Here is a 24,839-nt window from a genome sequence, read left to right as displayed (position 1 = left end):
GCCTTATATTAGGGGAAATTGCTTGCAAAATGCATATATTCATTTAAAAGCATACGAAATTGTCTTATAATGCATTTATTAGGCAACACTGATACAAAAATACATAGATTTGGAGGAATGAGAATGGAAACGTACACACAATTTCATGAGGCCTTTTAATGGGGGGGGGGAATGAAAGTTGATGTGTAAATGGGATGAGCTAAGCATAAAGTTAGAAATACAAGAAACTGACAGAAACCAAAATAGAAAAGTTAATCCATCCCTAGCTGGCACAAACCATGGTTAAGGTACATCAGGTTCCCTTGTAACCATATTTTTCGTATACAGGCCAGTGATTTCCTTTTATGGTTTCCATTAAGCACACCAGTACACACATAACACAAATCTGGGACTGACTGTCCCTGGAAAATAGGGACACTTGGAGGGTCTGCGATAGAATACGATATGAATGGGTTCCAATCAATACCGTCGGTACAGGTGTTCCCCAGGGATGCGTGCTTTCGCCACTGCTTTTTTTCTCTATACACAAATGACTGCACTTCAACTGATCCATCGGTTAAGATCTTGAAATTTGCGGATGATACCACAGTCATTGGGCTCATCCAGGAGGAGGATGAATCTGCATATAGGCGGGAAGTAGATCGTCTTGTCTTGTGGTGCAGCAAGAATAACTTGGTGCTAAATGCCCAAAAGACAGTGGAAATGATAAATGATTTTTAGAAGGCATCCTCCCACCTCGTTGCCAATCTCCATTCTTGGTAACATGGTTGTAGTGGTAGAGTCCTTAAGTTCTTGGACTTGATGATCTCTCAAAAAATGAATTGGTCAGATAACATCAATATTATTATTTAAAAGGTACACCAGAGATTGTATTTCTTGCGACAGCTAAGGAAATTTAATCTGCCCCAAGAATCGTTGGTCCAATTTTATAGAGGTACTATTGAAACTGTTCTCTGTAATTCCATTACTGTCTGGTATGGTACAGCCTCTAACCTGGATAAGAAGAGGCTCCGACGAGCAGTGAGAACTGCAGAGAGGGTAATTGGTGTTAGTTTGCCTCCAGTAGAGACACTTTATGCCGCTCGAGTCAGGAAGAGAGCAGAGAGAATTGCTGTAGACCAGGCATCCCCAAACTGCAACCTTCCAGATGTTTTGGCCTACAACTCCCATGATCCCTAGCTAACAGGACCAGTGGTCGGGGAAGATGGGAATTGTAGTCCAAAACATCTGGAGGGCCGAAGTTTGGGGATGCCTGCTGTAGACCAGTGGTCCTCAACCTTGGGCCTCCAGATGTTGTTGGCCTACAACTCCCTTGATCCCTAGCTAGCAGGACCAGTGGTCAGGGATGATGGGAATTGTAGTCTCAAAACATCTGGAGGCCCAAGGTTGAGGACCACTGCTGTAGACCCTTCGCTACTGGTCATCACTTAATAAAAAAATTCATTCCAGTAGCACCTTAGAGACCAACTAAGTTTTTCATAGGTATGAGCTTTCGTGTGCATGCACACTTCTTCAGATACACAGTGCATCTGAAACAGTGTGCATGCTCACAAAAGCTCATACCTATGACAAACTTAGTTGGTCTCTAAGGTGCTACTGGAAGGAATTTTTATTTATTTATTTTTTTGACTACGTCACACCAACACGGGATTTACTCCCTTCCGGACATCGGTACAGGACTCTATATACAAAAACATCTAGGCACAGGAGTAGCTTTGTTCCTCGTGCCATCAAAATGTTGAATCTGTAGTTGTGGGAGGAAAGGAGGCCAGTTGGTGGTATGGGGTCTTTTTGCTGTGCTGTTGTATTGTGATAGGAATACTGTTTGTATGAGGTACGTTTTTTTCTTTACATTGCAATGTAGTCAAAGCAAAATTCCAAGTATGGTTGATACTTGGCCAATAAATTATTCTATTATTCTATTATTATTATTATTATTATTATTATTATTATTATTATTATTATATTATTATTCAAAGGTTAGGAATGGAACATGAAACAGGCTGCTGTGGTACATAAATTGTAGCGCCATATATCAAAATTTCATACAGAGGAAAAATTGTTTACACTGGTGCCGAATCTTCACACACACACACACACACACACACACACACACTGCCATTTCACCAAACTATTCACTCCCTGTGAAAGCAGGGTGGGTTTTCTCCCTGCCACTTTTAAAAAAGGTTAAATCCTCAGCTGCTCTCCTCAGCAGGCTATTATTAGTAATAAAATCCTCCACAGCTCTTCAGTGCTCTGCAGGCAGCTTCTTGGCCAGCCACGCTTCTCAGAAAGCCCCCTGGAGATCAACCTGTTGTAGATTTCTCTAAGTAGGCATTTGAGTAAGCCAGGAGACAGAGAAGCTGGCACGAAGCTCCTGTTAAAAAATGGATAAAAGCAAGGATAGACGCCACTCGGTCACCTCATACTGATCTTAAGATAGGAACAGCTGCCAACTCCCTGTGCCTGCCCCATGCAAACATTTCTTCAAAGTTATCATGCCGGTCTCTGTTTTTCACAGGCAATTTTCTTTTCACAACAACATTAACTATGACTGCTTGAACCTTTGTATCCCAACTTGCTCACTGGGGTCAACTAGTTGTCAGCCAGGCTCCTGAGGCTCGACTGCCCTCAACCAGAAGTTGGGTATGTTTTTAGTGCTGCTGGTCCCATGCTGTGGGAACACAATTCCAGCAGAGATCTGGCCGGAGTCCTTGCTTTCGGCTTTTACAGTAAATGTGCCTTGTAGAACTTTTTATGCTGACGGGCCTTTGCAGTTGTTTAATATATCCTCAAGCAGCCAGTTATTTTAACGTTCTGTATTGCTTTTTAATAGGTTTTATATGTTGTGTATCGCTGTGCCCTGCCCTGGTGTTTTGCGAGAGGGCGGTACGCTGTTATACGTAAATGAACAAAACATAAAATCCAGGTGAAAATGTAGCCATGGCACCAGTTTACACAGCCAACGATACTACTTGTTCTGTGCCAGGCTTTGTTCTCCAGCCTGCCAGCAGCTTCCCACACTCTGCCAGGTGATCACAGCTTAGCCAGGCATTTGCTCAAAATGTGGGTGGGGGAGAGCAAAGGTGAGCACTTTAGCTCTGCCATGGCTGCTGTCCCTGTCACTCTCCGGGATGGCTTCTGAAGAAGGGAATGTTTTCTCACACGTGTCATCTTCCCATATGACATAGATTCTAAATCTCATGGGGAACTAAATCACAGGGGGAGCCTCCCTCATCAAAAGTGATCCCTACATTTTAAAAAGGCCAGTGGGGATTGTGACGAGGGCAGAGCTAGGCTGCTCACCCTTGTTCTCTCCCCTGCCTGTTGCATGTTGCCATTTTATTTATCCATTTATCCATTAAATAGAATAGTGTATGTACATTGCTTCAGTGTGTGTGTGCGCGCGCACACACATACCTAGTGGTTTATATAAAATATACATTAAAATGATCAGTCAGATGTTAACTGCTTGGCAGGGAGTTTCCTGCTTGTTTCCTGCTTGGCAAGGGGTTGGACTGGATGGCCCTTGTGGTCTCTTCCAACTTTAAGCTTCTATGATTAAAGACATGTAGACCTAAAACATTTCAAAATATAAATATAAAACATTGATAAAGGGAAAAATTCAACATCATTCTCTGCCAATCCATCTATCAGTACAAGCATTTTAGCTCTTCTTGGGCATCTCCAGAACCCCTTCTCCAGGCCAATAAAGGGGAGGTGTGAGGATGCATGGGAGAAGATGGGCAAAAGCCCTGTTGCCCTAGCAGGACTCATTGTGTTGCGTCCTTCTAGTACATCTCTGTAGCCGAAGCAGCAGCCCAAAGCAGCAGTTAAAATTAGAGTGGTTAATAATGATTTATGAAGAATCCCCCACCCATCCAGCTGGGTCACCCCAGATAGATGTAGCAGAATGTATGTCTTCTTTACTTTTATAGATAGGGCTGACTAATTTATTTTAATGATTGCCCCCCCCCCCTATGTTTTTAGTGCTCATTGTTTAATCTGTAAGCCACCTTGAGTCCCTGTCAGGGGGGAAAAGGTGGGTTACATTAACAACAATACAAATAATAGACTAAACTAAAAAGCTTTTAGCAGGCACCAAATGCAGGAGAGTTGGAAGCAGTATAGTATTGATTAAATGTCAATTAAACACAGACATAGAATGCCTGAATAGGATTAATGTTACAGAGAGAGAGAGAGAGAGAGAGCGCTCTGGGTGGCCACATTAAGTGGGTTTTATTTTTTTATTCTCACAATAGCTCTGTGAGGTAGGATAGGCTGAGACTGTGTGATTGCTCCAAAGTCACAATGAGAAACAGGGTTATGAACCCAAGTCCCACACTCACATCACCTTGCTTTCAGAATTATGATTTTCTCCCATGGTGTTAAATATCACCAAGTTTTTCCATGCTAAAACCAGGAGAAGGGGAGGGGAGAAAGGAAGAAGGGAAAGGACTTTTGAAATGTTTGACGAAACACTACTGAATCCACTGCAACACAATTTATCAATATGCTTCTGGGTCACACACATGTGCAGCTCCTGATTTTTAAAGGGGGTGTACAATTTCAGGCACAGGATGAATCAGAGCCGTTATGATCTGTCTGTGCTGACAAATGGAAGCAGCATCAGTGAAGCTGTTGCTGTGGCTTCATTAAAATGGAAACCCGTCGGACTAAAAAACACCCACACATAAAACCGGATGGAATCAGCCAAAGCTAGGAATATATATATATATATATATATATATATATATATATATATATATAGCCATAAACGGAACCCAAGTGGTGAGGCTGTAAATCTCTCTCTCTCTCTCTCTCTCTCTCTCTCTCTCTCTCCACTGCAATTAAACAGCAGCGCCAGAAAACCCAGCCGTGCTGTGCAGACAGGAGTCACCATCATAAAGAGATGGACTCAGGATTCAGAGGGCAAGGAACCTGCTTAGAGGAGAAGGCAGATGCACCAGGAGTCTGACAATGCTGAGTCTGCAGGAAATGCCTGGAGTCTGGGCAGGGTGAGGCAAATGGCAAGAAATTAACATACGGTCTCATAAATGCCTGCCTGGTGATGCAGGACTTCTCCCATAAGGGGAGCAGAAAAAACGTTGTCTCCCACCAAAGAAAGGGGAAATGTAATAAGTGTGTATAAATAAGGAATCCAGTGAGGAAGGGATGTGTGCAGACATAGCTTTTGCAGATGGGCTTCTTTGCACATCAGGACCGAGGCATGCCAGATGTATGAATATGGCCTTTCAAGTACAGTGGTACCTCAGTTTACAAACACAATTGGTTCCGGAAGTCTGTACTTAACCTGAAGCGAACTTAACCTGAAGCGAACTTTCCCATTGAAAGTAATGGAAAGTGGATTAATCCGTTCCAGACAGGTCCGCGGAGTACTTAAACTGAAAATACTCAAACCGAGGCGTACTTAAACCGAGGTATGACTGTACACAACTGCATATAGATGTGAGGTAGCCAGAACATCCTCTGTTTGCACTATGTTGTGTGATTGTGTAATAGGGCACACTCCATGGTTTGCTGGAGCACGAATGAGATGGGAGATCCAGAAGTCTGTCCTTCCCTTCTTTCCTAAGGCTGGCTAGTGAGGAGACTTCCTAGTTTCTTAAACCGTAGTTTGCCGCGGCATCCAAATGGAGAAAAACCAATCGAAGCACTGCCTACAAGGTACAAAACAACATTGCAAACAAAGAACTTAAGCCTGCAAACATCAGGTACAATACAGATCCATTTTCAGTTGGTCTGTTGCTTGCCCTCTCTGGCGTATGATCCAAGACTAAAAGCCTATCGCTAGAATCCTTTCTCCCAATTCAGAATTCACCATAGCTCCGCTGAATGGATTTGTTAAACCAAAACACTATTTTTCTGTACATACAGCGGATTTGTTAAACCAAAACACTATTTTTCTGTACATACAGCATGAAATAATTATGGCATTGTACTTGGTGAGCTATCCTGCTCCCTGATTCTTCCAGCCTGTCTACTAGTCACCAAACTCAGGCAGCAGAGACAGCGCAGCAGTGCTAAAAATAGCTATGTGTATGTGTGTGTGTGTGTCACTTCTTGACAGGGCATCCAAAATGAAGTCCTAGAGCTTAATTCTCACTGCCTGACAGCCTGTGCAGTCATTTACACCTGTGCAAAGTGGGTGCAAAGTGGGTGTCAGATGTTGCCCTGTCTAATTCGCTTCCCATGACCTTCCATTTTCCTCAGCCTATTCATCCTCAAGCTGCTGCAGGATAAGATAGTTGCAAAGGATACTTGTGTTTCTCCGGGAGTGACTCTATATATCTATCACAGGTTGGTTACTGCTGCAATCAATCCAGCTTCTCGTTCCTGTGGCTTTGTGTTTAATAATCTCTCTCTCGCAAAGTGTGCTCCCTGGTTACTGATAATACAAGGCAATTTGTCAGCACAACTGGGGATGGACAACCTGGATCCTTACCCTGGATTAAACCACCAAGAGGTCACAGGCAAGAAAAGAAGCTTTAAAATATAGTAGGAACCCAAATGCACCTGTGCTTCTTTTCCCTCCTATTTTTATATTTAAAAAAACCCTGACCTTGTTTGTGCATGTAGGACAATCAGCCTCTCCAAAGTTAATAACCTACATTGATAAATTCAACACATCTCAGAATAGCCACCTCCCAGGTACCGCCTGAATTTTCTTGAAGCAGATACCGCATGGGCATTTCAATAGCTTCATATTAGACTGCAGATCTATACTTTTACATTGGTCACAGTGATTAGCATCCCACCTGATGAATTTCCTACGCCTACAGCAGATTGTATGTTACAATTTCCCACATAAGATGAGGGACCATGATGTGACGAGCTTCCCTGACCCCAGCTGTGAACTCTGCTGTCATGGTCTTCATAGCACATTTAGCAAGTATACCGTATTGGCCTGAATATGAGCCTCAATTTCCCCCAAATTCCAACCGTGGAAAGTTAAAGTGTGGCTTATATTTGCAACCTTACGGTATGCAGCCAGGAGTGCAGGGCAAACAGCGCCAGGAGCATGGTGAAGCAGCGCCCACCCTGTGCATAGTCCCCCGTCCTCTCCCCAAGGCCCCACCCCAGTATGCAGCCAGGAGCAGCGAGGAATGGACTGGCTTGTATTCGAGTATTTTTTCTTTCCCCCTTTCCCTTTGTTGTGGCTTATATTTGGGCCAATATGGTATACAAACTCTTAGATAATATGAGCATTGCCATCATCACCATCACTGGAAGGTCTCCTGCTCCCTGAAACAATTCTACCAATTTCCTCTTTCTGCCCTTTATGGCTGGAACTGCCTCCCTGTAACCACTCCCCCTATTTCCCTTAAGTCCTTCCTCAAAACTCACGATTTCCAGGAGGTTTTCAGATCACCTCACTAGCTCTTACTTTAAGCCGAAGTATGTGTTATTGAAGCAATCAGATAGGCTTGTATCCATTATTTGCCATTGTTGTTGTTGTTTAGTCGTTTAGTCGTGTCCGACTCTTCGTGACCCCATGGACCATAGCACGCCAGGCACTCCTGTCTTCCACTGCCTCCCGCAGTTTGGTCAAACTCATGTTCGTAGCTTCAAAAACACTGTCCAACCATCTTGTCCTCTGTCGTCCCCTTCTCCTTGTGCCCTCAATCTTTCCCAGCATCAGGGTCTTTTCCAGGGAGTCTTCTCTGCTCCATCTATATTATACATTTGAAGCAGTAGCAGACCACTTTAAACAGATATGGCTTCCCCACAAACAACCTGGGGACTGCAGTTAAGAGCCCTGAGAGTATAGAATAATAGAACTGTAGAGTTGGAAAGGGCCCAGGGCATCATCTAGTCCAGGCATCCCCAAACTCGTCCCTCCAGATGTTTTGGGACTACAATTCCCATCATCCCTGACCACTGGTCCTGTTAGCTAGGGATGATGGGAGTTGTACTCCCAAAACATCTGGAGGGCTTGGGGATGCCTGATCTAGTCCAACCCCCTGCAATGCCCAACTTCCCTCACAGAGCTGCCATTCTCAAAGTGGTTTAAGAGTCAATCCATTAAACCTGAAGCTGTCTTATACTTGAGAAGAAGAAGAAGAAGAAGAAGAAGAAGAAGAAGAAGAAGAAGAAGAAGAAGAAGAAGAAGAGTTTTGATTTGATATCCCACTTTATCACTACCCGAAGGAGTCTCAAAGCGGCTAACAATCTCCTTTCCCCTCCTCCCCCACAACAAACACCCTGTGAGGTGGGTGGGGCTGAGAGACTTCAGAGAAGTGTGACTAGCCCAAGGTCACCCAGCAGCTGCATGTGGAGGAATGGAGACACGAACCCGGTTCCCCAGATTACGAGTCTACCGCTCTTAACCACTACACCACACTGGCTCTTGAGCCAGACCATTGGTCCATCTAGCTCAGTAGGGTCTACACCAGGCATCCCCAAACTTCGGCCCTCCAGATGTTTTGGACTACAACTCCCATCATCCCTGACCACTGGTCCTGTTAGCTAGGGATCATGGGAGTTGTAGGCCAAAACATCTGGAGGGCCGCAGTTTGGGGATGCCTGGTCTACACTGACTTGGCAGCAGCTGTCCAAGGTTTCAGACAGTTCTTCCTCAGCCCTTCCTGGGGATTGAACCTTGGACCTTCGACAAGGAAAGCAGATGTTCTGCCACTGATCTCAGGCCATTCACCTTGAACCCTGGAGTACCCCATGCTCTCTATGGCACACAACCTGTGTCGTAGCCTGGCAAGAGTTCCACATGGTCATTCCATACACAGAGAGCAGCAGGACGCCATCTTTGGTGACATCTCTACTGATCCTATGGGTTATAGAGCTAGGTTGTTCCAGGTGTTGAACAACATATAGAAAAATGTAACTTTTATTATCTGGATAAGGCCATAGATACTACATTGGTGTGAAGTGGTCTAAGATTGGGTTTGCTCGATTGCCTAGCCACATATTTTGGAGATTCTGTAAACCTCATCATTATACCCATGCAAAGTAACTAACTGCTTATGCAATCCTAGCCTCATCTTATCTGTGCTAATAGTGCTATCAAAACTGGTTTAAAATAGAAAAGAGGCATGAAATGCAATTTTACACCCTATCCGTGCTGTGAAGAGTATTTGACAAATCTATCTGTTTGACCAAAGGGAAGTTAAATATGCATTTGGCAGTGCCTCCTATAAGCCGATAATCAACATTTGGAATGGATTTGGGTGACGCTGTCAGACAGCAAGACCCCAGCCTTGTGTTTTCATGCATTTAGGGTAATCGCTGAATCATGAAATGCCATTTATTTTCAGTCTCATCAAAACAAAATGAGTAACAGTGGAATTAGAACTATTGACAAATTATTTTTAACACCCATTCTCTCCCTCCCTCTCTCTCTCCCTCCCTCTCTCTCTCTCTCTCTCTCTCCCCACATTCTCTGTGTCTGCTGAAGCCATCAAAAATCTGCTTTGTAGCAGTTCACACCAGTACTTTTAACGTGCGGGAAAAAGCTGTAGAATACACGTGATGTGAGGCACATTTGTAAATGCATCCATGGAGATTACTCCCTAGCAGCAAAAGGCCTGATCCTATGTGTGCTTACATGGGAAAAGTCCTACTGAGTTCAATGTGGCTTCCAGTGCAAACATCTACAGTATATGATTATTGGCAATAATTAGCCCCACTAACCATGGAGACCTTCTTTCTACCTAAGTGTGCAATTGCTATTCAGCCTTTCACAGTGGGAGCTGGTGCCCATTGAGACTAGCAGCACAGGGGACAGGGAGACGAAGTGGAGCCACAGCAAATGACAGGCAGAGCCATCTAATTCTAATTTTGTCCTTCTCCTCCCTGCTCATTTCTGTAAGGACAACACAAAGACCAAGGATTCAAAACTTGACAGGCAGTGCTACCCCCTAGACTGGTTGTATGTTGGAAAGCAGGCAGGCAGGAGCTGATGGGGGGGGGGAGAGAGATTGGTGGGGCAGTGCCTCATTTGCCCTAATAGGTGGTTTGACATTCAATTGATGGTTATGCCTGTGGGAAACCAGCATGCAGGACCCGAACACTAGAGCACTCTACCCTCCTGAGGCTTCCAGCAGCTGGTATTCAGAAGCATTGTTGCCTCTGGCCATGGAAGCAGAGCACAGACATCATGGTTAGTAGCCCTTGATAGCCCTCTCTTCCATGAATTTGTCTCATCTTCTTCTAAAGCCATCCAAATTAGTGGCAATTGCTGCATCTTGTGGGATCGAGTTCCGTAGTTTAACTATGTGTGAAGAATTGCTTCTTCCAGCATTCAACTTCACTGGATGAATTCTAGTGTTATGAGAGAGGGAGAAAAAATGTTTTGTTTTTCTATCAATGCCATGCATAATTTGGTAAACATCTTTGGTTTGCATTACCTTGGGGTTAAACAGTAAAAGCAAATACATAATTTAAGAAACTAAAAGTAAAATTGCCCTCATTCAAGGTGTGAGACTGAATTCACCTCCCCCCCCCCTTCATTAAAATTGAGGCATGTGGAATAAGGCCCAGTGGTGGGTAGAGCACTGAAGCTGGATTGAGAAATCAATGGGAAGCCCATTTCCATAATCACAATTTGCATAGTATATAACTCAGATGTCCTCATTATGCACCACCTATTATCATCACATCTAATGCCACACAGAGACATTAAAGAAAGGACGGTAAGCACTTCTGACCTGATCATTACAAGTGACAGGGAAGAGGGACTTCTCACACTGTGTCCCTTTCTTCTTCAAGGACAGACTTACGCTCCCTAGCAATTAAACAGGCTGACTTCCCTATTTCTCCACCCTAGGGACGACTCAACTCCCAGAAAAAGAAAAAGACTGATTTCCCATGCATTCTTACCGTCCCAGTTTACCATAGACAGAGCTGCCACACACTTTGCACTCGTCTTTTGCTGGAGAGATTGCTAAGAGATACAATTTTGCTAGTATGTGCACATGTGCCCTAGACTGTTCTCACTTCTTCCTATTTATCCCCACTGTGCATGTGTTGTAGGTCATATCCAACCTAGTTCTGCTTGGGGTAGGCCCACTGAAAAGAATGAATCCGCATTAGGCATGTCCATTAACACCAAGGAGTCTACTCAAAGCAGGACTAGCATTGGATAAAACCCATAGAAATACAACCATTAGGAGATGAAACATTCTTCAAAACTTTACATTCATCTCCTTTACAAGGTAATAATTATGATGTTGTGGCGAACACATCTGCTTCAGAAGTCAGTGAGTGCAGCACATACCATCACCTACATCAATAACATAAGAAGGGTCTTGCTGGATCAGACCAGAAACATATTCAGACCATCAGTCCACTTTCTACAGTGGTCAGTTAGATGCCTACATGAGGCCAGCCAGCAGGGCATGAGGGAAAAACCTTCTCCTGCTTTCATTTCTCAGATCCTGCATACTGTATATAGAGCCACCATGTCTAGTGGCTATTGATAGCATTATTCTCCAGGAATTTGCATAATCCTCTTTTAAAGTCACCTAACTTATGGCCACCACCATATATTATGGTCACAAATCCTCTAATTTGACAACACTATTTATTGGGTCCAATTACCTAGTTCTATCTACCAGCGTTCACACTGGAAAAAGTGGAGTAATTCAATCCAGTTCACATTTAAAGCTGAACTTCCTTAACAATTTTTCCACTTTCTATGAAGATATGCAAGGACGCGGGTGGTGCTGTGGGTTAAACCACAGAGCCTAGGGCTTGCCAATCAGAGGGCCGGTGGTTCAAATCCCCACGATGGGGTGAGCTTCCGTTGCTCGGTCCCTGCTGCTGCCAACATAGCAGTTCAAAAGCACATCAAAGTGCAAGTAGATAAATAGGTACCGCTCCAAGCGGGAAGGTAAATGGCGTTTCCGTGTATCACTCTGGTTTGCCAGAAGGGGCTTTGTCATGCTGGCCACATGACCTAGAAGCTGTACGCTGGCTCCCTCGGCCAATAACGTGAGATAAGCACTGCAACCCCAGAGTCGGCCATGACTGGACCTAATGGTCGGGGGTCCCTTTACCTTTACCTATGAAGATATGCAAACCGAAACGCAGCCATCCTTTGAAATTCATACATCTCCAAATTTTGACATGCAGGTCTCCAACCAAGTAATGTGAGCAAAAAGGCGTATTAGTGAATATACACTTTGCAAAAAGAAGAAGAAGTGTACACTGGCAAACTTACATACAGTGATGTGTATACTGGGAGAAATTCACACTCCAATAAAGAACTTCTGTGAGGGCTTTAATTTGGCAAAATTGCAAAATGATGTGGAAATGTGCAGAACTTAAATTTCCAATTTAAGATTGGAAAAATGAGAAACTGAAGATGACAGTTGCCCATTCCTAATTCAGGAAGCAGTTTACTGCCTACCAATCAGACAGGGGATGTGTGCCTATCGAAAGGCAAGTCACTTTTTATACAGCATACATCTACACCTGCTTGCTACAAGTGTGTGATGCCAGAATGAAGTATTTTATTGATATCCACATGCAATATAGACTTAATGAGAAAGGGACAAAGAGCACCCTCAAAGTCATACAGACCGACTTTCTGAGTATCAGCCAATTTTCTTTTAAACCACTGCTAATAGTATCGCTGATTACAATGCATTCTTCATCAGCCTCGGGCTGTATTGCTTCTGTATATGTTTAGACTGCATTACATGCATCTCAGCTACAGCCTAGACTGTGACTATAAAGAAGATATCAAAGGAAAACTTCACAGACCTTAATATCTGAAGCAGAGCCAGGGAAAGATAATTCATATTATTCATGAACTCCCGGAGCAGGTTTGGGGGGAAAGACTGGGGTGTACATCAGGTGCAAAGTGCCTTCTGTCACTTGCCGATGGACGATGGAGAGTGTGGCAATTTATCCTGAATAGCTTGTACACCCGAGAAAATTAATTTAAGTCAACTGATGACCCTGCAGATTCTGATCAGGCTTTCTGTTTGCTAAATATCCAGGTGCTATTACAAAGTATGAATATTATTAAAATAGGTTCAGCAGGGTTATAAATTGTATCACTTTAAAGAGCACGGTAGAGGAAAAGAAATATACAAGGCTGGGAGTAATAGCTTATACGGGACTAAGCATGGACACAATAGACATCAGGATGCTTTAAGGATAGACCTTTATTACTTACGAATCCAAACACTGTCATCTATCCACACATGGTGACCTGCCTCCTGTTTTTGCTGCGTATGTGGGAATGAAAAGAAAGGAGGTGTCAGGCAACACATAGCTTGCCTGAAGGCACATGGTCTGAAGGCACATGAGACCCACAACTTCCTGAAGGTAAGCAGGCCAGGATCTGGTCAGTACCTGGATGGATGAACACCTGTGACTCACACGCACATCATCTTGGGGGCACCACATGCACCATGATGGAAGAAAGGTGGGATATCAATGTAAGAAAGCAAATAGGAGCCTTTGGACATGCCTAGTCATCCTTAGCTATTCTGCACCTAAACTGAGTAGAATGTGTAATCTGGTTTCTGCAGAAACTGAGTAGAGAATAATCAAGAGGTTGCACCTACCTGCGTGTTAGGAAGCAACAGACACTCCAATTTTCTAGGTTTGGTGATGGGCACACCAAGTGAACTAGGCCCACCCTCCCTCTTTACTCGTTGGGTAGGAAAGATGGCTGGAAATTCATAATGCAAACATAAGAACACTGCTGGATCACACTAAATGCTAGTCCACACTAGTCCAGCATCCCTCTCATGGACCATGCCCCAAAACCTGTGGCCATTTACAGTGCCCCTATATTCCCATTGATTCATTCTTGATCAGTAGTAGAATGAAGGAAGCCAACATCCTGCTCAATTTAATGAGTTCCCTCATGCATATTTCACTGCATTGCTCCGCAGCTTGACGTGTAGGAAGCCTTCAAAAAATAACATTCCAATTTGTGATTTTGTGCACTGACACATATTAATGACAAAAAGAAACCCAAAGCTATATATCCCTTTACAGCAGTTAAAAAGAGGCCAGGCTTTCCCCCGTTTTGATCAGTATATCATCAAATTACTAGACCTTTGATCATCTTGGTTGCCTTTCGCTGCACACATTCCAGCTCGTCAACATCCTTCTTTTAAATTGTGGTGCTCAGAATCCAAGTGTGGTCTGACTAAGGCAGAATAGAGTGGTACTACTACTTCCCTTGATCTGGACACTATAATTCTGTGATACAGCCTAGATTAGCACTAGCTTTTTTTTTTTTGCTGCTGCTGCTGCTGCTGCATCACACTGTTGACTCATGTCCACCAAGATCCCTAGATCCTTTTCACATGTCCTGACAGTAAGCCAGGCGTCACCCATCCTATATTTGTGCATCTGGTTCTTCTTGCCTAAGTGCAGAACCTTACATTTGTCCCTACTGAAGTTCTCCTCTCATCCCTCTACAGCACATGCAGTAACAGCCTTCTTGACTGTTGGACCTACTGTTGTTCCCATCCGCTCAATCCGCTGGAGCCTGTCTTTGCATGCTCTAACTCACCGAGGGTTAGAGTCTCTAACTCACTGGTGGTTCTTATTATTCACAGTATGGATGAGTCCTCTGAAATAGCATCACTAGTTAAATGACTATTTAGGAGGAGCAGAAGAAAGAACAGAGCAAACCCTTGGAACAAGAATGGAACGCAACAAGGAGACCCTGCTCTGCTCTAGTTGAGAGTACTTCTCCAAAACACAATGCTCCTTTAAGAGATTACACCATTTCAGAAGAACCGAATTCCTACTTAAAGACAATGTCGGAGCATGCATTCAAGGTGACTTCGGAAAAGCACAGTATAGAGCTCAAGAGTGTCCAAGAACAATAGTAACTCCTTCTGCAATGTTAAAAAAAGAGGGGGGGGATTGCAGTGTCTCATGAAAAGAAGAAAACCTATTTTGAGAAGCACTGGTTTATAAGTACTCTGTGGGAAGTTGAAGGAGATAATGCAGCTATTGTGAAACGAGTCTGAATAGTGATTAATGAAGGATACCCATGAGGGTATTTCACTCCCTGCCACATTTCTTGTTCCATTTTATGAAGGCAATAAAAGCATGCCAAGCTACATCAGGCCATGTACTGTTAAACAGAAAGCAGTACGAATCAAAAGTAAATGGGAATTGTTTAATAAAAAAAAGTTCAGAAGTTTTGGGAAGCGTGTAACCTTAGGTGCATGTGGTGCTTTAATCACGAGGTTCTTTCACAGTTGCAAATATTGCAGGAAACCATGCCCCCCCCTCTTCTTCTCCAGTCTGCTTAGGGTTGCTCACATGATCTGTTGTAGTATGAGGTCCAAACTTGGAATGTAAGAAAAGTCTTGCTAGATCTGGCCAAAAGCTACCTAGTCCAGAATCCTGTTCTCACACTGGCCAGCCAATGGAAAGCATTATAAAAATATGGGCAGTGACACATAACAGCCTTTCCTGAGGGGGTAACAGGCAGGTGGAGAGTGAGCCAACTTGGTCACCACTGCTTGAATGTATTGGGGATGTATTCAGGCAATGGCACCTACATTACCACACTTGTATCTCCTCTTCTAAACAGGAAAGTCCAGAAAGTAGGTCCAGTTCAGCCTAGTCACCAAGCTCTCTTCTTAATTTTGGAGTCTAGGAGGGCTACTACCATGCTACTACCATAATGATTCTCAACCACCTCTTAAACTTTGGGCCTGTCCCCATCTGTTAGCCTAATGGTGGGATTTATATGTAATGATAAATGAAATAAATTGGAAGCAAGACTGGTCATTCATCGTGCCACTAGCCATAACAGGGGTGGCAAGTAGAATTGTTGAAGCCTGATGTATGCCTTGATCTTCATATGAAACGAGCCACAGTGTCTAGGTTCCAGCTCCACTGTTGAAGGCAATAAGACTCTGAATGCCATTTGTTGGGAATAGCAAGAGCGGAGAGGACTCTTTCTCTCAGGTTCTGCCTCCAGGCTTCCCATAGGTTACTGTGAGAACAGGATGTTGGACTAGATGAGTTAACTGACCTGATCTAGCAGGGCTCCTCTTATGATGGGAAGTCAGCCTATAAATCCTCTTAATAAATAAAGTAAGCAGAGCAGTCACCCTGCTGATAAAACAACTATAATATCCTGGTGTCTCCCAAGAAAGCAGTAACAAGAAGACAGATTCAATGAGGGGACACAGCCCCTGAACTGACTATGAAAATTCGGTGCATTAAAATGCAGCCAAGTATTTCTAAACACAGGCATACCTCTGACCTAATGATCTCAGGCATTGCTAATGTGAAATCAATTATAATTAATAGAGAATTAACCTCACTTCCATCCTAGTAAAAGAGCCAGTTCATACTGTTATTGCCCTAAAGGTGTGATTAGGAGCAAGTTTTATACGAGGCTGGTTTTGATTAAACTGTCATCCTTAATGCATAGACTTCAACATAATCTGCCCTAAGAGAAGAGGAATTTGTGCCGCACTGCATTTAATTGGTGCCTTCCCCGTTAAGCAGATTTAACATCACTTGGTCACAGTTCTACCAGCTGGCTCCACGCTTTATTTCAGCCTTGCTTCCTTTTCTCCCTTAGACCTTTGGTTTTCTAAACAAACAAAGCAAAACAAAGCCTTTAGAGGCATACTAAATGCTACTTCACCTGGGACGTTAGTGATATATTGCAAAATAAAAACCACACCTAACTGCGGAGAAAGCTCGGGAATGAAAGGCAACATCCCAGTGTCTTTGAATATTGCAGGTTTTGGTTTTGGTTTTTATCACGCTAAGGTTAGACATCTATCACTGGCAGTGATTGCTCAAGTCAGAACTGTACAAAGCTCTAGATAACCAGATGCTTCTAGCTTTTTTTATTCTCTCCCTGTCAAAAAGACATTGGTCCGCAAAGTCTTCCCATCCCCATTGTGCTTCCTTCTCTGTTGTAGGGATTCGGCCTTTCCAGAACCCTCCTGTCACTCCATTAGTGCCCCTCTCTTTTCCTGTTGAGCTACTCAAAAGGGATTTATCTGTTCTACTTTTCTTTTACCTACAGACTCCTTGTTATATGCTAATCCAGCCAGCCTCTCCTTTCCGAACAGGTTTTCTCCACATTTTTCTCGTTACCTTCCCATCGGGTTTCCAGCTCAACAGTTACCAGGTTCCACTTGATGTATTCTGATTGAACCGGCAGGCCTTTGCAGAATTTTGATAATGTAGTGCACATCTCTCCCATGATGGTGCTCTGAGATGCAAGTGTAAGGCTAGACTCCTGTGACTGAATTCCTGTTTGCTCATCGTGGCAATTTTGTCACCAAAGGCAGGTGCAGCCTTGGGGTGAGAAGTTGCTGTTATTTAAGTGAGCCTGAAATCTGATATTCTTGAGCAAAATAGACTTTAATTTAACCGTGGACACTAGGAATGACTATCTATGGGTACATTGTACCTATATTAAGGGCAGCATTTTGTGAAATGTATCTTAGCTAGGTAATACATATGCACAAACCTCTCTACCCGCCATCTTTCATAAATAAATCCCATTGAATTAGTTGAATGATGTTACACCAAGACACCCTAAGAAATCTTTTTTAGATAACACTGGTTCTGACTTGGATCTCTTGCCTAAAGAAACCATCCAGGCACAAACAAGCACCCCTCATTAATATCACCTAGGTTATTTAGAAAGAAATCCAAATGACTCAGAATTGCAATGGATACTATTCTTCAAATGCACCCAAGTGGAAAAAATCCTAATATTCATGCTAATAGAATTCTGTTATTCAATTCAGTTTTCAAGACACTCTCTGGCTAAAGGGGGAAAATATATATAACATTTACAATTCACATCAATTCACATTGATAATGAAGGGAGAACAAATGTGGAATAGGCAATATCCAAAATTGAAATTAATCTTATCTTTGTTACATTATTCTTTGCAATAAGTCAAATTAGTGCATTATGCTAGTAATCACTGTTTGTTTTCTGCTCAACATACGACTTCCCCTGCTATGACTAACCTTCTCCTTTACAATGGTGCATAATGGAGCAATCACAACATTTGCCTTCCCTCCCCCTTTCAAACTTGGTTCTTTGAGGCAAAAATGTGATCAAAAATTCCATTTTGCACAGAAAGCTGCAGGTTTACTCATAATTACTGAGGGAGCTGACAATGTGTGGCTTTGACAGAATGTACACCAAAGTGTGTTCCAGTCAAGTATGTTCGAGTCGAGAACTAAGTTGGAGCATTTAAAAAGCTTACATACATCACAAGTGAAGACAAGTATTCAAATAAAAAGAGCCATTTTTTGGGTAGACAGAAACTCTTTCGGCCTACTGCTCTATAGGCTTACTTAAATATATTAAAAAACAAATAAACAATGACTCGGTTCCAAATATGAGTTACTTTAAGGAAGTTCACAGATGAAAAAGGCTGCCTACCCCCTCCTCCAATTTCCAACCATTTAGAGCAGGCACCCCCAACCTTCGGCACTCCAGATGTTTTGGACTACAGTTCCCATCATCCCTGACCACTGGTCCTGTTAGCTAGGGCTCATGGGAGCTGCAGGCCAAAACATCTGGAGGGCCACAGGTTGGGAGTGCCTGATTTAGACTACCAGAAAGGACTGGGGCCATTGTCTCAATGGTAAAGCTTTGCCTACAGGATCAACCCCAGTGTCCCCAGTTGGGAAATATACCTGGCCCGAAACCCAGAGAGCAGCTGCCAACAAATGTGGAAAATAGTGAGCTAGGTGGACCAGTACAAGGCAGCTTCCAATGTTCCTGTGGTTTTCTAGATGAAGGTGGTCTCCCATATAATATCTGAGAAGGTACCAAAAACTTAGGGTAAGGGGAAATCATCCAAAATGGTGGGCGCAGTTTTGGGATTGCTGTTTCCTCCCTCAGCAAATGAGGTTCTCTAGGTGGGGCAGAGTCTATACAATCACTTCCTAGCAGAGCAGGGGAGAGGGGAGGCAGTGAAGAGGTCAGTGCAGTGTGAACAAACCGGAGAAGCCCATCTGGCATTTCTGCCACAGCATTTGTACCCCACCAACCTCCACGCTGCCTCAGTCCTCTCCTTCCCAGGTTTTTTTTTTTTAAGCAACCTATCTGTTGGGAAGCCAGCTCATAGTGTTTCTGCTCCACCCAGAGAGCTGCCTCTGTCTCCCACCATCCCCCATGCACCATCCTATACAATTTAGAAGCCACACAGAGGGATTGTGGGGTGATTGTTGGGAGGAGAAAGGAATGGGGAACTTTCATTCCATGACCTTCCTCAAGTTAACTTTTCTTAAGATCAAAGCCAATGATCAAAACAGCTATGTGGGGGCAGCTCTACAATTTCATACCAAAACAGAGGATCACATATTGAAATGTTCCCTGTGTGAAAATATTCCTCTGGGCATAGTGCACCAGATAAAATGTGTTCTAGCCCAGCATCTCCCCAGGATGCCATTACCTTCTGTGCAGGGAATTCCCCATCCAGAAATTCACTCTGCCACTTGAGCAATGAAATGGAGCAGTAAGAATGGCATTTTGTTCACAGGCTGGGAGTGCCTGTGCTGATATTTTTAGTTCCTCCGCCCGCCCGCCCCGACACACACACATCCATTCATGTAGGGGAGCCCAAAGCGAATGTACTGTACATGGATTTCCATGAGAAGCAGAGCTGGGGGTTGTGGCAGCTAGAGATAACTTTAGTGGGAGGGTTTAACGTTGTGAACAGCTACCTCACCATTCCCAAATAATATGAGACTCGCCTTTAAAATTAAATCCTCAGTGCAGGCAGCCTTTCATCCAGTTACACTTTCTGAGTTAATGACTGGAGACACAGTTTGATAAACCTGTCAATCTCAGTTTCTAATTTCCCCTAATGTAGAGTCTGTGTAGTTTAGGGGTTAGAGTGTTGGATGAGGATCTGGGAGATCTCAGGCTAGTCATTGTTTTTTAGTCTAACATACCTCACAGGTTTGAACTCCTTGCAGAAAATATAAATGCATCAAATAAATGAATATCAAGGTGAGTTCATCACATTTTTACATCAGTTTGCAATTTGCTTGTTTGTTTGTTTTTTGTTGTTGTTTAGTCGTTTAGTCGTGTCCGACTCTTCGTGACTCCATGGACCATAACACGCCAGGCACTCCTGTCTTGCACTGCCTCCCGCAGTTTGGTCAGACTCATGTTCGTAGCTTCGAGAACACTGTCCAACTATCTCGTCCTTGATCGTCCCCTTCTCCTAGTGCCCTCAATCTTTCCTGCTAGCTAGGGATCATGGGAGTTGTAGGCCAAAAACACCTGGAAGGCTGAGGTTGAGGAAGCCTGTTTTAGGAGGTGCTGGAGAATGGCATCACAAAATTTGGAGAGGTGCAAATTTTGAACAACAACTGTGTTTTGCTTTGCATATTGTTCTAGGAAGTGCAAATTAAATCTGAGCTGAATACAATTTCTCTCCCATCCTTAGCTGGAAGGCCTTTGTAAGGTTATGTAGCAAAGAAAGAAAAGAAAGCCACTACTAGGATCAAATGGGGTAGTGGTGACACCTTTTCAGAAAACATAATCTCTGAGCACATAATTCTAGCAAACAGGGATTGAGTAGTTTCTTGCATACTCAGGATGCCAAGGATGTGTGCACTTGAAGGCTTGCTAAAGAAACAATCATACTGTGGCTCAGCTGTTCAGGATTCAATTACCCACGTTTTCTACCCAGCAGCTAATCGACATTATTGCTCCTTTTTCTAACAGAGTTGTGTGCTCGTATCCCAGCTGCCGCTCAAGTGCACAGTTTGATTATAATTACCCATACGTACAATCTTGCCAATGGAGGATTTCGTTCAACTTACAGGTACATCATAAACTGATTAAGGCTGCAGTCCCTAAGTCTCCTTACCGGGGAGAGTGCCTCATTGAACTAGGCGACTTTGAAGTAAATTTGTTTTGTTAAGCATGCCTCATGCAAACTCCCATCTTATCTTCATCCTGCCCACTGATTTGTCTGTTGCACCTGGAACAGTCCAGAAAATAAAAGTCACATTCATACCATGCTTTGGCATTTGAGCACTTGAGTGAATGCACTGATTAATGTTGCTGTTTAAGCAAAGGTTAATTCATCGTGATGAAGACTAATTGGACTCTCCCTTTCCAAATATTTATTTTGTGATGGGATCATGACACCTATTAATCCAAATCAAAGTTTTATAAATAGAGAAATAGTAGGAAGGCAACTGAGGATTACCATGCTCTGTTCCTGAGACAAGAGGGGGTAGAGCTACAAGGTGCAAATTGTGTTTGTTTGCTTAAATATTTATAGACCCCCACTTTACATGGAAAAATACAGCAACAGAAGTGGAGTTTTGCATCAAAAAATCCCTGGCACACTGAGATACGACTGTGAGACACCCCAGTTTCAAATCTGGAGAGTATCTGGAGATGGACTAATGGTCTGGCTCAGTATAAGGCAGTTTCATACATTCCTTTTTTATTATCCTGCTTCGTTCTCTTGGCTTATTTTATAAAGAGAAATGTATGACTTTATTATTGACACTCAAGTCAAGATCCAGACAATGTGTGGCCTCCAACTCTATTGCCTAACATGCATAGCTGTAAGAATCTAGATGAGTCTCACTATTTGACCACATACTGCAATGTAGTTCAAATTCAAACGTCCTGTTTGTGTGTAAAACAAATACATGAGCACTAAGAGCCATATGTCAGGAATGCTTTGATGGTGTTTCCTGCTTGGCAGGGGGTTGGACTGGATGGCCCTTGTGGTCTCTTCCAACTCTATGATTCTATGATTTATCCGATAGAAATAGAGACATCCTATTCCATAATAGTAATAATGTTTTTATTATTATTTATACCCTGCCCATCTGACTGGGTTGCCCCAGCCACTCTGAGTGGCTTCCAACATATATAAAAACATAATAAAACTATACAGGGCTACCTTCAGATGTCTTCTAAAGGTTTATAGTTACTTATCTGCTTGGTTTGGCGTATGCATAACTTCGTATCGTCCAGCATTTCTCTGATGAAAATAGGGGCATCCTAAGGAAAAGCGGGACATTATGGGATTAAATCAGAAATTGGGGTGTCGTGTATAAATCTGGAACTGTCCCTAGAAAACAGGGACACTTGGAGGATCTTGGAGGTGCATGCTCTTGTTATCTCTCGCTTGGACTACTGCAATGCACTCTATGTGGGGCTACCTTTGAAGGTGACCCGGAAACTACCATTAATCAAGAATGTGGCAGCTAGACTGGTGACTGGGAGCAGCCGCCGAGACCACATAACACCGGTCTTGAAAGACCTGCATTGGCTCCCAGTACGTTTCCGAGCACAATTCAAAGTGTTGGTGCTGACCTTTAAAGCGCTAAACGGCCTTGGTCCAGTATACCTGAAGGAGCGTCTTCACCTCCATCGCTCTGCCCGGACACCGAGGTCCAGTGCTGAGGGCCTTCTGGCGGTTCCCTTGCTGCGAGAAGCCAAATTATAGGGAACCAGGCAGAGGGCTTTCTCAGTAGTGGCACCCGCCCTGTGGAACGCCCTCCCACCAGATGTCAAAAAGAAAAATAACTACCAGACTTTTAGAGGACATCTGAAGGCAGCCCTGTTTAGGGAAGCTTTTAATCTTTAAGAAATTAGTGTATTTTAATATTTCTGTTGGAAACTGCCCAGGGTGGCTGGGGAAACCCAGCCAGATGGGCAGGGTATAAATAATAAATTATTATTATTATTATTATTATTATTATTATTATTATTATTATTATTATTATTATTATTATTATCATCTGCTGGGAGGAAAAACAGTAATATCCGAGGCAACATGATGACCAAGTACAATAATACAATGTTACCTGTTTCTTCCCCATCCCCCAACTGGATCTACTAACACCTTTAGAGGGTTATTTTGACATATGTCCTTCCCCAGCTTCACTGCTGTGATCAAAACTGGAGGATCCCATGGCTGCTTCCAGCCCCTTTTAGTTTTAAAATTCAAGCGGTCTGCTCATGGATCTCCCATCTCACCAACTTGCCTGCACTGGATCTTTGATTATAGCTGATTCAGTTCTCTTGGCTTCACTTCAGACTAACACAGCTTGAACTCAAAAAGTCTGGACTCAATGGGTTTGTGAGTCAGGCTTTCTGCCTACCAGAGTACAATGAGATAGCTAGAGGATCAATCATCTTGATATTTTCAAAAGAGCTTGTGGGGAAATTAACTGTGAAAAGCAAGCCATCTTCAGTATGAGAGATGTGACTAAACACCTGTGTGTTGCTTACAGAATAGAGTGATTCCCGGCAACGACATCAGCAACGAAGCAACTGGGCGACTGATCTATTTAGAATCCTGCTTTTATTTATTTAGTTGAAAATGGACCTGTTTTTTTTAATTAAACTCTGTCAAATGTGCAGATTCCAAACAGACTTGAACATCTACAGAGGATGGTTGCAACTAAATCAATAAACCGACACTTACTTTCAAAAATAAAATAAAAATGTTGACTAGTAAGAGCCATCATCCAGCCCAACTTAAGCACTTTTCAATGGACATTTGTTTCAGATGCATGTTCAGTTCCATCCCATTAAAACCTACAGGACTGGTTCCTTACACACACACCCTCCAGGAAACAGGGCACAAGCTTATCCAGCTGTGGGGCAATAGAGTTGTGGGAAGCACCACTATGCCAGTGAAGTTTGTGACAAACTGCCACCCTTAACAAGTGCACTGGCAGATATAGCAGCCGAGCCATTGCACTAATACTGATTGGATTTAGTATTTGTATGCCACTTTTCCAACAGCAAAGCTGAGTGCAAAGTGGCTTACTACGATAACAAAGCATTATTATTATTATTATTATTAATCAATACGCTCCCCCCCACACACAATAGCATATCAGTAAGCAGAACCAGCTCTGCCATTAGGCAAGCTAAGGCAGCTGCCTCAGGCGGCAAAAGCCCCCAAGGTAGCAGCTAGCAGCAGAAGTGGCAGGGCAGGCAGAGAAGCGGCACTGGTGGCAACAGTCTACGGGGGCGATGGAGGGAGCAGCATGCCAGGGGAAGGCGTCACTTCCTGTTGTGCCTCGAGTAGGCAAAAACAAGCAATTCAGTAAATGGTTGCTGCTGAAAGAAATGGCTGATCCTTCAGCACATCCATGAGCAAGCAAGACACACTCTGACAGTGGGGAAACAGCCAGAGAGGAAGAAACAAATCTGAGGCAGCCCTGGGTCATCCCCCTGGAGCTAGGAGAAGGGGCTGCCAGGATTCTGCAAGCAGTGCATCCTTTGTTGGGTGCAATCAAGCAGCCATCAGGAGCAGAGGAAGAGTAGAGGGATTGCCTTCTATTTTTCAAAATAACAGCTTAGTGCAGGGGTCAGCAACCTCAGACCTCGTGGGGGGCCAGACTATATTTTGAATATATATATATATATATATATATATATATATATATATATATATATATATGCAAATTCCTATGCCCCACAAATAACCCAGAGATGCATTTTAAATAAAAGGATGCATTCTACTCATGTAAAAACACTATGCAGGCCCCACAAATAACCCACAGATTAATTTTAAATAAAAGTACACATTCTACTCATGTAAAAACATGCTGTTTCCCAGACTGTCCGTGGGCCGGATTTAGAAGGCGATTGGGCCGCATCTAGCCCCCGGGCCTTAGTTTGGGGACCCCTGGCTTAGTGGCACTTACCAGATAAAAGGAGGGAGCATACAATAACTAGCACCTGTCACAATAAGTTTCAGATTTGTTCATTTTAAATGTTTACCGATGGTAATCTAGATGCTGTTCTCACATTTCACTGAGATTTTGACCAGCTTTTCCAAACCTTGTGCCTCTCTCACACCGCTATGATGCATGTG

General features: G+C 43.3%; 1 long non-coding RNA gene across 1 annotated transcript; it reads left to right on the top strand.

Moving 5' to 3' along the window:
- The first annotated feature begins 2,363 nt into the window (after nucleotides 1-2,363).
- LOC148684891 (uncharacterized) lies at nucleotides 2,364-23,477 on the top strand. Its single transcript, XR_015951246.1, has 4 exons — nucleotides 2,364-2,646; nucleotides 4,859-5,018; nucleotides 20,702-20,801; nucleotides 23,242-23,477. It is a non-coding gene; the product is annotated as an uncharacterized LOC148684891 (long non-coding RNA).
- Nucleotides 23,478-24,839: the final 1,362 nt, after the last annotated feature.

The sequence above is a fragment of the Zootoca vivipara genome, chromosome 8 (genome assembly GCF_965207765.1).
Source record: "Zootoca vivipara chromosome 8, rZooViv2.hap1.1, whole genome shotgun sequence".
Lineage (NCBI taxonomy): Eukaryota > Metazoa > Chordata > Lepidosauria > Squamata > Lacertidae > Zootoca > Zootoca vivipara.
The sequence above is the reverse complement of the archived record's forward strand: the minus strand, read 5'-3'. Positions and strand labels throughout refer to the sequence as shown.